Source organism: Phyllostomus discolor, chromosome 3 (genome assembly GCF_004126475.2).
Source record: "Phyllostomus discolor isolate MPI-MPIP mPhyDis1 chromosome 3, mPhyDis1.pri.v3, whole genome shotgun sequence".
NCBI lineage: Eukaryota > Metazoa > Chordata > Mammalia > Chiroptera > Phyllostomidae > Phyllostomus > Phyllostomus discolor.
In genome coordinates this window covers 182,692,672-182,709,287 of record NC_040905.2, presented here as the reverse complement: position 1 = coordinate 182,709,287, position 16,616 = coordinate 182,692,672, and the positions used below count along the sequence as shown (strand labels likewise).

The 16,616-nt window shown below is 43.6% G+C and overlaps 1 protein-coding gene across 8 annotated transcripts in view; it reads left to right on the top strand.

Moving 5' to 3' along the window:
- Positions 1–16,616, top strand: part of FAM219A (family with sequence similarity 219 member A) — a 52,896-nt gene that overhangs the window by 24,876 nt on the left and 11,404 nt on the right. The gene's annotated exons all lie outside the window — the stretch shown is intronic.

Here is a 16,616-nt window from a genome sequence, read left to right as displayed (position 1 = left end):
GCCTGCCACCCCTACCCTAGACATGGACCCTAGACAGAGGAGAGTTAAATTAACACTGTAGAGGGGTTTTCTTCCCAATTCCCAAAATCATCCAGAAAACGGCTGTGTGTGTGTGAGGAGTCTGGAAGGGTAGAATCATAATCATCTACTAGGAATTTTATTTTCTAGTTGAAATTTCTTCCTCTACCTCCAGGCCTCTTCCATGGCTAAATGAATCGGAACAAGCAAATGAAATTACTATGCTCTCACTTTGATTGTCTGGGCTAGTGAGTGAGGAAGAAGGTAAGTCTGCCTAAATTGAATATGAGTAAAAACACTCAGGATCCCATCTCTGCCAAGCAACCCTGCTCTTGTGCAAGTCTCTCCTCCACTGCTTTGTTCACCTCTTTTAGGCTCCTGTGTCCCTTATTGAAGGCAATCTCTGAGCCTGAAGGCCTTTTGACATTCTTATATAACAGAACTTCCGGCCCTGGCTGGTGTGGCTCAGTGAATTGAGTGCCATCTTGCAAACCAAAGGGTTGCCGGTTCAATTCCCAGTCAGGGCACGTGCCCTTGCACTCCTTCGTTGCAGGCTGGGTCCCCAGTGTGGGGCACATGAGAGGGAACACACATTGATGTTCCCTCCCCCTCTTCACCTCTCTCTAAAAATAATTAAATAAAAATATTAAAAAAAAGAACTTCCTGGCCAAAGAAATAGATGGTAAGGCCACGTTGAAACCACCAGAGAACAGCTGCAGGCTCCCTCTCTTAGTCAGCCAGTCAGTGAAGTAGGGAAGGGCAGGGAGGAGAAAAGAATGTCTGGTGTTTCCTAAACCATGAATGGACCTATCAGAATTTGGGCTGGAAGGACTAGGGCTGCCGCCACCCCTTGCACTCCTGGAGATTGGGAGCATTAACAATGTGGTAACTAATTTATTGATGGAAAGATGTTCAGAGGATCTGGATCCAAACTGTCTCTCAGCCCAGCCCCTCTCTTGCCTCTAGAAATAGTGTATTCCAGCTTCCAGGAGAGGCCTTTACTGTGGGATTAAGCACAGGCTTTTGACACAGAAGGAAGCCCGGAGAAGAAATGAGAACAGATGAGGACTCTGCCAGACCCCAAGAGAGTTGTTTATGTTGATTTTTGTTAAAATAGAACAGGTCTAACCTCATCCAAAGCTTGCTTTTGGCCTGTTCTCTCAGGAGCAAAGGTGCCCACCCCCCATGTTTGCCTTCCTTACAGTGAATGCCCTGCAGTCATTGTTTTATTTAGGAGCAGTGATTATGTGACCACAAACCTTACTTAATTGAATGTAATCTTGAGCATTCAGAAGACAAAAACAGTTCAGGACGCAGGAGAGGGAGCAGCTGGCTGGAAAGAAGGGCCCATGAATTCTAATCCCAGGACTGCCATCTGGCACTGACCTGGGACAACTCATTTATTTTCTGCCCTGGAGGCTTTCTAGAATCTCAGGGTCTGAATAAAAACAGACCTGTGAGCTTGGAGAGTGAATCGACCTGTCTAGACTGTCAAAGGCAGTGCAGCTCACAGGCAAAACGAATCCACAGGCCCTGTTATCCAGCCAGAGGTTTTGTTTACTGTTCAGGGAGGTTTCTTGTGTTTTCCTTTACTGTCTCCTTGCCCTTAGGTCTGAACTCCCAAGAGCTCCCCTGCCTTGGGCACTGCACTGCCTGGTAAACATGGTTGCAAGCCCCACATTATCAAAAAACTCTTTGAACAGACAGGATCAAAGCAGCCCCACCCCTATACCCTCCAAAGGGTTTTCTGTTGGTTTAGATTCTAAGCTGACTGCCCATTCCTCTAATACTCAACAATAAGAGTTGAGCCTTACTCTTGTAAAGGCCCAAGTAGGAGTCTATATCTGATCTGAAAGCAAAATTGGAGCCTGGTCCTTGAGTCAAGGAGAAAGCTCTGTCTGCTCAGCTGGTGATCAGTCCCCACAAAAGCTGACCTGGGGTTGAGCTGCTGCTTTGACCATGGACCTTAAGTGGGGTTTTAGCTAGGCCAAGTTTCAATGAAGCAAGTGAGGAAAGGTTCTGGGGACTTCTACTTTGGCTGTTCTCCAAAACAACTTCCTGGAAGGTAATCTTTTAGCCCTCCACCAGAGGCTTACGTAGATAAAGAGGCACTACGAAAAGTACACAATGCAACATCTGTCTGCAACACCATTAGATAAGCCCTGGTACAGCCTGGCAGGCCACGGGCCTTTTGCCACCCCTCTGTTGCCGAAATATCCTTGCTGTGGCCTCAAACCAAGTAAAGGAAATCTATTATCAGACTATGGCCCTTTGTTCTCTTTGCTAAGTACTGGGAGGACACATTGGAGAAAGGCATGATCCCTGCCTTTGTGAACATTTATTAAACAGATAAATTACACAAATAATCATTTAAGTAAAATTTGATAAGTGCATGAAAGAAATGTTTGGAAAGGAGGGACTGTGAGAGTATATTACAGAGGGGCCTAACCTACCTAGCCTGGTATTGATGAGGAGCTTCTTTTAAGGGGTGATGTGTCAGCCAAGGCCTGAAGGACAAGTAAGATCTAGCCATGAGGTGGGAAGGATTTGGTGCCCCACCAAAAGCAAGGAAGACTGGCAGTACAAAGTTTAGTGAGGTGGGGTCAGGAGACAAGGTTGGGGAAATGGAAAGGAAGGTGAGTAATTGCCTCTTTACCACCACACCATTCTTAGCTCAGTTTGAATGACTCCTTTCAAAAAAAAAGGGTCTTTGAGACCCATCCAAAAGTGCCACCGTTTGCCCCTGGGGGAAGCTGGTGCTTGTTCCATCTCTGTAGCACAGGGGACTCTCACAGGAATGCTCATGAGACACACTTCTGCCCTCAGCCTGGGATTCACACAAATGGAGGCGCTCCTCACCTGTTACCACAGCTCAGGGGAGGAAGGATGGAGGAGGCAGGAAAGACTGGGTACTTATTTTTCCTACAAATACTCTCTGTATGTTTTTCCATTGCTTTGAACTGTTTATTAATACATGACAGAAGCCATTTCCCTATTTAGATGGTTCCACTGGGAATTCCACACCATCACCCCCCTCCTGAGGTAGATAAAAAACGTCAGCTTTTAAGATTTTATACTTGGATTTCAGAAACTAAATTACATTACTGCGTCCGGTGAGACGGCGCCGTTGCCTGTTCCTATCTGCATGCTCCAGGCACTGTGAGGCCGATAACATCAGCGTGTCGAAGCAGCTCGATCCAGACAATTTGCAGCTGGCTGGAGCCTGATGGTGGCGGGGGAGGGGCAAGGGTGGCAAAATTCTCTCAGAATCCAGAGCGGCCCAGGGTTGAGTGTAACCTAGGATCCAGAATTTTCAGGTTCTTTCCGTAGACCATTAGTTCTCTCCTATCTGCAGAGAGAGAACTCATCTTAGTCCTACCTGGATGTAACAAGGAGTTGAAAATTACTCTCCTGAACATTGGAATAAGATAAAATCACTGAGGATCTGATCCTCAGGTTTTCACTGAAGTGAAAGATGGAAGGGAGTGGGGTGTGGGGGAGGGCAGTGGAAGTCACCACATGAACAAGGCAGGACACCTATGAAATTAGGTATCCATATAAAGGCAAAAATAGGCCTGGAAATGGTTATTCTGTGTTTCTTTGAAGCCCAGATGTGAGGCCTTATAACTAACCTTCTGACTACTACAAGGCTGTGGAGTAAAGAGAAAGCATTGTTCCCCTGCCAGGAAACAGGAACTTTTGAAGTTTCCTCTCTAATTGTAACCAAGATTTAACACAACAGAATGAGCATCCTTTCATGGAAAAAAAATCAGCTTATTTCAAATGAATCAAATAGCATAAAACAATCAACTCTGGTAGCATTTTTAGACCTGTTTCTGAAAATAGTCAACAGTCTGTCCATCCCCAAAATATGATTTTTTCCCCCCAAAAGCAATAGGCCCCAAGGTCAAGATTTTGGGAGCAGTCAGTCTAACCTCATTGAGGTTGCCAGTCCTCTGCCCTAATGCAAGCCTGGCTTTCCTAGACCTCAGTGCCCTCCCCACTCACCCATAAGTTCTAGTGTTTGGATGCAGGAGACAGAAGAACTAGGATCCACCCCAACTCTAATTGCATAGTTCTTAACTTTCCTCACAGTGAAGGCGTACAGTTACTGACTCTGTTACTATACCTGAGGGGTGGATTAATACTGCAGTCAAGGGATTCTTTACTTTTACTTTGTTTTTACAGAAAAATATTACTGATGGTTTTTAAACTGAGAAATCATAACCATCACATAATCATAGTGTCACTCGGAGTATAGGTTCCAAGGTTGAGCCTCTGCTGGATGTTCATAGTTGGTGAAACAGTGATTCAGCATTCTAGAAAAATCTCAATACAGTCTTCCTTACTATGTCCTGGATTTCCAAGCTGTTCCTGTTAGGTCTGTGCAGGCCTCCTGCCCCAAGAACTAGAAAACCATCGTCTTTGCTGCTTTCTGCCACCACCTGGGGTGGATGATTAAAGGCCAAGTCAGGGGGCATGTGGCACAGCCTGAATTTGGAGTATCCACTCACCTCTCTGCTTGCAGTTACTTCAGAGTTGGTCAGGCCTTGGTCACCCTCCCTTGCCTTCAACACACCCTTGCACACACTTCATTTTTTTAAATTACTCTTACTCTTTTTTTTAAATATATTTTTTATCAATTTTGCTATTACAGTTGTCCCTATCTTTTCCTCTTTGCCCCCACCTCAACCTAGTACCACCCTTGCCTCCAACAATCTCCCCCTTAGTTCATATCCATGGGTCGTGCATGTGAGTCCTTTGACTTCTCCATTTCCTATAACTATTCTTGACATCCCCCTGTCTATTTTTGTACCTACCAATCATGCTTCTTAACCCCTGCACCTTTTTCCCCATTCTCCTCCTTCACCCTTCCAGCTGATAACTCTCCAAATGATCTCCATATTTATAATTCTGTTCCATTCTGGTTGTTTGCTTAGTTTGTTGTTTTAGATTCAGTTGTTGATAGTTATGAATTTATTGCCATTTTATTGTTCATAGTTTTGATCTTTTTCTTAAGTCCCTTTAACATTTCATGTAATAATGGCTTGATGATGATAATCTTGGTGTCATTATCACATGAAATGTCACCTTGGTGAACATTTCATGTGATAATGACAAGATGACAGAGCTTCACCTTGTCTGGAAAACACTTTATCTGCCCTTTCATTCTAAATAGCTTTGCTGGATAGAGTAATCTATGTTGTAGGTCCTTGCTTTTCATCATTTTGAATACTTCTTGCTAGTCTCTTCTAACCTGCAAAGTTCCTTTTGAGAAATCAGCTGACAATCTTATGGGAACTTCTTTGCAGGTAACTGTCTCCTTTTCTCTTGCTGCTTTTAAGATTCTCTCTTTATCTTTAACCTTGGCATTTTAATTATGATGTGTCTTGGTGTGGTCCTCTGTGAGTCCAACTTGTTTGGGACTCTTTGTGCTTTCTGGGCTTGTATGTCTATTTCCCTCACCAAATTATGGAAGTTTTCTTTCATTATTTTTTCAAATAAGTTTTCAATTTCTTGCTCTTCTTCTCCTTCTGGCATCCCTATGATTTGGAGGTTTGTATGTTCAGAGATGTCCCAGAGGCTTCTTATGCTATCCTCGTTTTTTTGTTTGTTTGTTTTTTTGAAATTTTGTTTCTTCTTGCTATTCTGGTTGAATGCTTATTTCTTCCTTATGTTCCAAATCATTGATTTGAATCCCATCTTCCTCCCCTTCACTGTTGGTTCCCTGTATATTTTTCTTCATTTCACTTAGTGTAACCTTAATTCCTTCCTTTATGTTGTTGCCATACTCAATGAGTTCTTTGAGCATCCTGATCACCACTGTTTTGAACTCTGCATCTGATAGGTTGGTTATCTCCATTTCGTTTAGTTATTTTTCTGGCCTTTTGTTCTTTTCTTTCATTTGCACCATAGTTCTTTGTCTTCTCAATTTGGCAGCCTCCCTATGTTTGTTTCTGTGTATCCAGTAGAGCTGCTTTGACTTCTTGTCTTAGTACCTTGGTCTATAGTAGAAAAGGCACCTGTGAATTGTGTGAGGTGGAGCCTTAGGTAATCACCAGGGTGGGGCAACCTGCTTCACTGCTTTGTGGCTCTGTGTGGGGAGTGGGTTTGGAGAGGGGACAGTGGTGCTTCCTGGCTTCTAGAAGTTTGCCTGGCACTTGCCCCATTTCCAGTCACTTCACCCACTCCCTGTATGCAACTGGCACCCTTCCAGCTGTTGCCCTGGTGCTGAATCCCAGAGTGGGTGCGTTTCTGTGTGTTCTAAGATTGTGCAGTCCCTTTAAGCGGAGTCTTCTGAAAATCTGGCCAAATCTTCCACCACCCCAGTGCCCACTGCTTTTTATAGCCAGAAGTTATGGGGATTTATCTTCCCAATGCTGGAATGCTGGGCTGTGCAGTCTGGACTTGGGCTGGGATCACTGTGCAGTCTGGACTTGGGCTGGGATAACCCTCCTGATTTTTATCCACCACACATGGATATAGGACCACCCATTCTGCCGCCACCATCTCTCCTTACCACAATGAATCTCTGTGCACACCTCTCTGCTTGTTTCCATGTCTCCGCCCCTCCTACCCATCTGGATGAATGTGGCTTCTTTAAATCCTTGGTTATCATACTTCTATATCGTTCGATTTTCTGACAGTTTTTGTTATTTGTTTTGAGGTTTAGTTGTAATTTTCTCTGTGGTTGCACAAAGAGGCAAAGTATGTCTACTTACACTTCCATCTTGACTGGAAGTCCACCCACACTTCTTAAGAAACAGCAGAACTGCCATGGTCTCTGGACCATGCCTGGACTTCCCTAATGGGTGGCTTCTCTCTGTGGAGAGTCTCAAGCCTCCCAAGAGTTAGACTCATAATTGCTGAGAACAAAATAAAATTGTTGCTAAAATATCAGGAAACTAGAGAACAAACAGTATGTCTTGAGTTCTCTTAGTTGATGTTCAAACAACTTGTCCTTCTCTGCTGGCTCTTTCCCCTACCCTCAGCCATTTAGTCTCTCCCATCATACAAGTACTACTCCAGGACTCTAGTTCTGGTTCCCTCTTCTCTAACATTGTTCTTCTCAAAAACTTGTCCTTCCCAGACAACCATGACACCAGCCTCTCATTGGTCCCCTGTCTCTTTGACCACAGCTGTCAATCTTCTTCTGCTACCCCTTCACTATTGGTGTTCCCCAAGTTCTTTCCTTTGACCTTTCATAACTATAGGCATACACATACCCCTGCACAAAACAAAATCATTAGAACTTGCTCTTATTTCTGTTCCTCTGTCTTGTTTGGTGGCACCACAATTCACCCAGTCACCTGAGCCAGGACAAAACCTGGGAGTTATCTTTGCCTACGTCTTTTCCCTCAAACCCAAATCCAATCAGCCACTGAGCCCTGGTGGTCTGACCTCAATGTGTTTTTCTTCTCCAATCCCCTTCTTTAACCCGACTGACTCTGCCTTTTTTCAGGCCTTTATCACCTCTTGCAATGCCTCTTATCTGGTCTCCCTGACTACAGATTAATCGTTCCTTCCCATTTTTCTCTCTATGCTACTCCCAGAGTGATCTGTCTATATAAATCTGACAATGAGATGAAAATCCTTCAATAGCTTCCCATTATTTCCAGTTAAAGTCCAAAGCCCTGAATATGACTTATAAAGCCTTCCACAATATTAAGCCTTCCTCCCATTCTAGTCTCATCACCTGCCACTTTACCTCCTATTATGTAACATTCCAAGAAAATTGAGCTATTTCTTTTGCTATGTCTTCCTCCCTGCTTCTTTCTCTTTTTTCCCCTTATTTCTTTCTTCTTCATCTGGTTCACTTCTACCTTCTACTCATCCTTCATGCTTCAATTTTCTTTGAAGAAGTCTCCCCTAGTTTCCCAAGGTAGGATAGGTAATTTTATCCTATGTACTTATAACACTCTATACAATACAAACCTCTGTTCTAGCACTTGGTGTACAGTTAAAATTATCTGCTTATTCTTTTGCCCTACTCACTGGTCTGTGAGCTCTTCATGGGCAGAGATCATATTATCTCTGTATCCACACCACCCACTATAGTGCTTACAATATAAGTGCCCCTAAAATGTGGGACCAGAACTGAATTTTGGTAGCTGAGACTTTCCATCTTCTTTTCTTGTACTGACCTCTGCATTTCTCTCCTGGGCTCAGCATTCTTAGGTCCCAATGTTTTTTCTTGCTTGCAGCTTCCTGCCAGTGTCTCTCTCTTTCTGCTTCTTGAGTTATTGACTACTTAAGTGGCTCCAGTACTTCCTTCCTATGGAGACTCATTGAGTAGGAAGTTGGTGATCAGAAAGCATCCATGGCATTTTCTAAAAAGGAGCTTCAAGTGTGTGCTGAGCACTGAAGACATAATTAGACTAGTGCCAGCCTTCAAGTGCCTGCTTTACAAGACAACAGTTCCACAGCTGTGTGGTTTTGATATGCTGTTAATCTCATGACTTTATCTGATGTCTCTGAGGAGGGACTAGGTTACAAGAAATGAGCAAATTAGATTCAAATCCTAGTGCTACTACCTTTAAGGTGTGACTTTGAATATATTACTAATACAACTTGGTTCTTCACTTTCAAAATGGAATATTTACCTTATTCTTTTAGGTAAACTAAAAGACCAATATTACATTGGTCTAATGTAATATTACAATATTACATTGGTCTTTTAGGAGGGTTGAGTGAGATAATATATATAAAGCTCCCAGTACCACAGCTGTACATATAGTAGGTATTCAAGGAATATTATCTAAATGATTTGATGGATTCCAGAAAAACCACACCTGGGTTAAGCTGTTTTGAACAACTCCCTTCCTGGGCCCAGCCAGAGCTCTTAGCAGAGGCGCCTCATGAGCTTTGGGTAGTCCCCCTTTATCTTCCCCCACCAAACTATTGTTCTTTTTTCACACTAAGCATATAACCAGGTTAAGGCTGGGGAAGAGAGCTCTTTGAGGGGTTTGTCTGGGGATGATGTGTGTGTAGAGGGGCTGGCCTAGAGCCCTGCTATTTAAAGTGTGGTCCCTATACCGAATCATTGGTATTACCTGGGAGCTTGTATGAAATGCAAACACTCAGGCTCCACCCCAGACTTACTGAATTAAAATCTGCATTTAAACAGTATCTCCAGATGACTTGTATGCACACTAATGCTTAAAAAGCACTATCCTAGAGATACATAGATAAGCTTAGCAGGTAAGGAGGGATGTGGGCTGTGTGGGTGTGTCAGAGCTGTCTGGTGAAGGCAGCACAGGTGGGGAGGAGTTGGGGGTGGGGGTTGTAGTTAACAGCAAAGGAGGAGGTGTTCCTCAGAGATGTGGGCTTCAGAGCTGTAGGGGAGCTCTTTGGGTGAATGTTGGTTATTGGTTGTTTCAGGGACCCTTCCTATGGGTTCCTCAGGAATGCAGCTGTACCCTTGAGTTAGCCAGTCGGTGTCACTGCACCAACCAGGGAATGACAGGTAGGCAGGGAAAAAGGCTGTCTATCCTCCTTAGCCAGGGACCACAGAATCATCTAGCTTAGAAGGTAAGTATTGTATACCTGGAGAGATGTATAACCAGCAACTGGCTAGCTTCATGACTGAAAATTTGCCTTGAGCTTGTGCTAGGCTAGAATCTCCCTTCCTCCTACTCTTCTACCACCAACTGGTACCTATGCCTCTCTCTCTCTCATCTCTCCCTCCTCCCTTCCTCCCTCTCTCTGTCTCTCTCTCTCTTTCCCTGTCTCTCTCTCTCTCTTTCCCTGTCTCTCTCTCTCTCTCTCTCTCTCTCTGTGTCTCTCTCACACACATACACACACACACAGACTGACTTCTTGGTCAACCCTCTCCAACCTCCTTTACTTTTGGACTGGGCCCTGAGCCTCCAGGGTCTCTTAGCATTGGCCTCCCTGCTAAGCAAAGCAGGCCTGGCAAGAGTGACTGCTGGCCCTAAGCTACATTGGAGGCAGCGAGGGTTTGTTTTGCCAGACCACAGATCTCTCTCTTAAGCACTCTTAGGACTGAATCCCTGTTTGCCGGCCCAATAAAAATACTTCCTCAGCCACCCACCTAGAGCCTCTTAACTCTCTGTGGGAGACTTGTTTGTGCGTCTCAGTGGTAAAGGAAAGCCCCTGCTGTACTCAGCCCACCCCTGTGGCAAAGTAGGGGTTGTAGCAGCAGCAGCAACTAAAAGTAGTAAAAATAGACTCTGAGCCCCAGAGATGAGCCAGTTATTGTTCTAAATCCTCTTGCCGAAGTACCCAGTTACCTAATACCCAGACTTCTTGTTTAACCAGGCTTCTGCCCGGGCCTGACCACCCTTCATGCCTTCCTGCCTCTCACCCTCTTTTCTCCACCTTAAAAATACATTTGTGTGCCTATCATCTCCCCCTCTTAAACTGAAGTTTGCTTGACAAGAATCAGGTCTTGGTGTTTTTCTTTTCCCAACATACATTGTGCCCTGCCTGCCCCTTGTTGGTGTTCAGTGAATATCAAGCTTTTTTAAATCTGTGGTGAGCTTACCCATGTTTAATTACTGGGAAGACAAACAGGAAAGGAACAGGAGACTGCTCTGGCTAGAGAGCTGAGCTTTAAAGCTGTCTTTGTGAGCAAAAAGTGGGGCTTGCTAGGCATCATGGAGGTTAGAAAGTTAGGACAGGCTGAAAAGGAGAGGAAGGGCAGGAGCAGGAAATGCCACAGAGGGGAGAAGCTGTTTAATATCAGCCCTCCTAGTCCATGGTTCATTGCAGACAAATAGCTCTTTACTCCTCAAAGGCTAAAAGAAAGGGATCAGAGATGACAGCTCTGTGAAAGCATCCCATAGACTGCTGGACTATTACTTTGCTTTCTTGGAAAACCAACAAGTCCAAAAGATTCATGGACCACTGAAGGCCAGGCAGAGTTACTTGAGTAATTGAAATTACCAAAATCCTCAAGTGAGATTTGAGGCCAAGATCTAGATGAGGTTTTACAAGTCAGTCTGGCCCAGACTAAACATCAGTGACCACTGACATTTTTCCTTCTTCAGGTTTCTACCATGCTCAGAGTAGGGGACCAGTCTCAAGGCTGTCCAACCAAATGACCTTTATTGATTCTTGGGCAGCATCTCTCCTCAGTGTCCTATGCCTCCTTTCTTACCTTAGGGAACTGGAATCCACATTCTGGAAGGAAATGGAAAGGTATTCTGGACCACACTCCCTAAAGCTCTATTAGCCCTGAATATTTGGTTCCCTTCTTTCCCTCCTCTGGGCCCTGCCAGAGGAGCACCCCAGGTCAAAGGAAACTCAACCCAGAATCCCCAGCCCCTCCAGCTCCCTTGATTCTATAATCATTTTCCCTCTCCTATGAAAGGCCTCATTCCCGAAATGTGTGTTGTCTGAACCTGAATTAAAAAAGAGAAGGGACTTCTTCTTCTCCACTAGTCACTCTCACACTGTTTTCTCCTACCTCGGGCCCTGCCAACCAGTCTTTCTTTGTCATTAAGGTAAAATGTACACAACATAAAATTTACCATTTTAACCATTGTTTTTCTGTTTTTAAAGAAGTTTACACCTTGATCCCTTTGTCCATTAATCGAAATGGTTTTTTTCTAAAGAGGTTGAAATGGAGGGAGGAGGGTGAGTGCAGGATGTGGGGCTCAAAAACCTTTTAGGTCACAAGATTATATAGGTAACACCTGTGTCTCTAGCTGGTTCAAGATAAGGCAGGAGCCTCCTCAACATCTGACTCAGGGGATGAGCTTAAGGGTGGGAATGAAGGGGCCAGGCCAAGTCAGGTCTCCCAGAAGAACCAAGATTTCTCAACTTCTGGCTATGGCTCCTGTCGCCTGGGTCATTAGGCTTGTTCCCTAGGCCTTTATACACAGGCTTTCCTCAAGCCACAGCTGCTATGGTGGGTGTCCCTGAATTGAAGTATTTGTCCTATATCCCAAACAAAGGCTGCTTGGTTATAGGGATTCCCTATGAGTGGGAACATGAATGAATAGTAGAACATCAATCTAGAAAAATAGTCCTACCCATGAAAAAAAAAAACAGAACAGGATTCTAAATATTTTTAAAAATTGACTGGTCTCTTTTCTCCCCATTTCAAAAATGAATCCAGTTCTTTGCCATCCTAGTACTAGCTTTATATCCTTTATTATTCTTTTCTCTCTGTGTTTCTGAGTAGCTATTTTTGAAAAAATAAATAATGGGAAAGGGAGTAGGAGCTGCCTCCCTGTCCCCATGGGATAACTTCAGAGCCATTTTGGCTAATTCTCCCACCCTAAGTCTGAAAGCAAGGGAGACCCACTCTGTGAAGTTTGCCTCCTGGCTCTGCAATTACAGTCGCAGTTCCTATGGCTGACATGCTCACACAGGCCAAGGACCAGCTGAAGCTTGGCGGCCAGCTGCCTGGCAGTACTGATGCTCCATTTAGAGCTTTTCTCAAGCCTCAGTGTAACAGTCTTCTCTCCTTTCATTTTTGATTGGTGGCCTCGAGTCAGGAGTATTTTGTCTGGCAGGTGATGCCCAGAGGAAACTATAGAAGATTCCCAAGAGGAAACCAGGTAAATAAGGACTGCAGCAGAACTCTCTTGGAAGATAATGGATAGATATGATGACCTGAAATTCTCTGACACACAGTGAAGAATAAAATATTAAAAATCAGCTATAGCTCTCAGTCATGACTTGAGGCATTGTAAATAGGAACAATCCTTTGGGAAAGCAGTTTGTCAGTGTGTATCAGGAATCCTAAAAATGCTCATGTTTTTGACTTAGAAATTGTACTTAATGTAGGAAATGATTCTAAATGCAAATATATATGGATTTCAGTGTAGCACTTTTTATTACTGTGAAATTTGCAAACAACCTGAATGTCCCAGATAAGTGAATGGTTAAAAAATTATTGAATATAGCCCTGGCTGGCGTAGCTCAGTGGATTGAGCATGGGCTGCGAACCAAAGTATCGCAGGTTCGATTCCCAGCCAGGGCACATACCTGGGTTGCAGGCCACGGCCCCCAGCAACCGCACATTGATGCTTCTCTCTCTCTCTTTCTCCCTCCTTTCCCTCTCTAAAAATAAAATAAAATGAATCTTTAAAAAAAATTATTGAATATCATTTCTATGGACATTATGCAGCCATTAAATTGGTGATTACAAAACTATGTAAAATATGGAAAGTTAATTATTTTCTAATACTAATTTTTAAAAATACACTATAAGACACAGTGTATTTTAAAATGTTATTCCATGTGCATGTATTACTTTGTACTCTGGTTACAGGAACAAAATCCAACTCAAGCTAATTAAAGCTACAGAGGAAACTGGACTTTAAGGACACTAGGGTTTCTTATAGTGTCTAGGGGTCAGGCATGTAGGCAAGTCTTAGAAGAGTAGGGTAAGTTCTAGAACTAGAGCCTAAAACCTAGGGAACACTTTCTCTATCTCTTGTGTTTGCTTCTTTCTGAACATCAGCTTTATTCTCATCTCCAAGCCCAGTGGCTTTCTCCGCTATCTAATCCACAGTCTTCAGCTTTATATTCCCCTTAGTCCCACTTCCCAGTTCTGGGGAGACTCTGATTGGCTCCACCTGGTCCAAGCAGGGTTAGGACCACATAGAACCAACATTGTACCTGGAGACCCACTGCTGACCAGGAGGACAGGAGTAGCACTAACTCCCAGAGAGAGGAAACTCCAGAGTGTTGCTACATTAGTATACACACAAAACAGAAATATACTAGAATATGAACAGAGGTTGTCTCAAGGTAGTGAAACTATTAAGGTGATTTTTCTAACCTTTAGCATGTATTACCTTATAATGGATCTATTAAACTTACTGTGGCTACAGTTGGTTGTACTAAGGCCCGAGGTCAGCAGCACCCTCCTCCATTTTGGTTTTCCCAATAACAGCCACCACAAAAATACTAAAGTTTGGTGGTGCTTGTTTTTAGTAGTGAGTTCCCTCTTAGGAACTGTTTAAGAGTGCAGAAAATCCTCAGCTACTTACAGGGCAATTTGAGTTCTTAAACTCTAGCATGAGCATAAGAATCCTCCTCACTTCTTTTTGGCAAACTTTGTCCCAAATGCTCTTCAGAAATGTGTTGTGCATAAAGAAAGAGAGTGCTTTCCTCCTTTGCATTCTGCTGTCAGCACTCAGTCCAGGACTGGAAAGAGAGTGGACACTCAGTGTGTTGACTTTATTTGAATTGAGTCATCTTTTAAAGAAAAACCTAGAAGGTTGAGGAGATTTAGACTGGTGAAAGAGGTCTCCCTAAGCTAGATAGGATCCTCTGCCCCATCTCCTAAATTCAGGCTTCACAGATTTTTCTCCAGCTTTTCTGTCCTTCTTCCCCTCCTTGTAAGAGACACTAAACATTTGGAGAGACTATCTCCCTTATGTTTCCATGGACTCTCCTCTAGGTCTTCCCCCAAAGACTTTAGCCCTGTGAGAAGTCTTTGTTCTTTCCTATAAGTGAGATCCCTAGAGTCTTAATGTGTCCCAAAGGGATATAAGTCCTGACCAATTGCCTGGCACTGCAAGCAGTTCCTGGAGAGATCCTGGAGAGAGAGAAATGGGGAAATAAAAGTGGGAGCTGGTTAACAAGTGGACTCAGGAAATGGGACTCAGGACTTCGGGTCACACCACAGAGCTGTTACTGTCCTAATGATTCTCATGTTGAGGTGTGGAGTCAGAGACAGATGGCAATGTCTTAGAAGATGAATGAAAAGCCATCTACAAGAGAGTAGAGAGATGTAACCAATGCCTGGATTGCCACTGAATATTTTTGGACAAGAGATTAAGTTTCTACCCAGCCACAGACATTGGACATAAAGACATTGTATATCCCTCTAAAATATGGTATCTAAACATGCTTATCTCCTGCCAAAAGATGTTTTGGGAGAGTGGCATTACCCTGAACAGAGAGACCACAGCCCCAGGTAGTTTCTGAGTTCATCTCTGGACAACTTGTGACAGATAGAGTTGGTCTTTGATACTGTATCATGCTGCACTCACCTATCAGAGAGTGGTCTCAGGTCCAGGTCTTCCCCGCTTTCCTGTTTCCTTATCAGCACTGTCCTTCTGGCCCTGTTCCTGAACTAAGTCTGTCGTGCTCCTGGCTTTTATCCAGGGGAACTGAACAGGGTATAGACAGTACTCCATTCCAGAAGTACTCCTTCCAGCATTTCACAGCTCAGAACTGCCTCTGCCAACTCCCTCCTAAAACCAGAGGAAATTCATGTGTGTTCAGCAAAGAAAGGTTAGATAATGTTTGTATAAGCACTGTGGGTCTTCATACTTCATTCTAAATCCACTTGAATTTTCATAGTCATGAGAATTAGTGCTTGGAGGCTAGGACACAGATTGCCTCTCTTGTGGGAAAACATTAAAATTGAAACATATCCCTCCCCTGAATCATCCATACTCAGCCCACAAGACAAAGGCAAAATTGTTCAGCACCACGGAGAGCGTCTTTCCTCCTGGCAATGAGATCAAGGGTGGGTGAAAGATGAGAATTTGTAGCTGGGAGCCCAGCCCGTCTGGTCTCCTTGCACTCCAGTCCAGCTACCAAGTATCCCTCTTTTCCCATCCTGTAGTATTCAACACCTTCCTTTACCTAACTAGGCTTTTAGGAATGAATTCCCTTAACTTTCCACTCGTCTTTCTGCCTCCATGATATCTACATACCCCACCTATACTTACCTCCTTTGCATTTTGGTAAGAAACCTTCATCTTCTGGCCCAAGGTTCTGGTTCTATCTCCTCTTGACTCCTCAAAGACCATTTCTCATCAATCACCTTTTTTACCCAGATTCCTCCTTCCCCTCAGTCTAGTACAGTGGCGTTACCTAGCTCAAAAAAAAAAAAAAAAAAAAAAAAAAAGCTAAAAGTCCAAATCATCCTCTGGCTGTTATTCATTCTCATTTCTTCACTTCTGAGTCTAGCTCCTTGAAAGAATAGCCTGTGTTCCATTTCTACTGCCTTATCTCCTATTTCCCCCTAAATCCCCTGTAATCGAGGCTCTATTCCTACTCAGTTAAAATTGAGCTTGCTGAGGCCACCTATGACTTCCTTATTTCTAAATATTTGGTTTTTGTTTTATGGATCCATCTGTTTGACACTGTTTTTCTTCCACCTTGAAACTATGTAAATGACTTTCTAGATCTTTTCCTACATTTCATCTTTCTTCTTCTACTTGGTCTCCTTTTTCCACTCATTCCCTAAAGTTGGATATGTCCCAGGGTCCCCTCCTTGATTCTTGACTTTTAAAACTCTCCTCAGTCTCTCTGAGATGACTTCTTATCCTCTGTGGCTTCCATCACCACCAGCCCATACCTCTTTCCTGACATCCCAAACTTAAAATGCTACTAATGATATCAAGCAGGTGTCCAAACGACACTTTAAAACACAACATGTCTCAAACGGAACTCATCTGGTTTCTCCTGGCAGTGTAGCCATGCCTTCTCCTTCGTTATCTGTCTTACTACATAGCACCCTTTTCCTAATTAATCCAGGCAATAAACTAGGAATGTCTGGACTCCTCCTCCTACATTTTATCTCTAGAATCTTCCAATTCTACTCTTTTTAACATTCTCCTTTCTCTCCTTTTAACTTCTGCTTCTGCTTAGTGTCATCT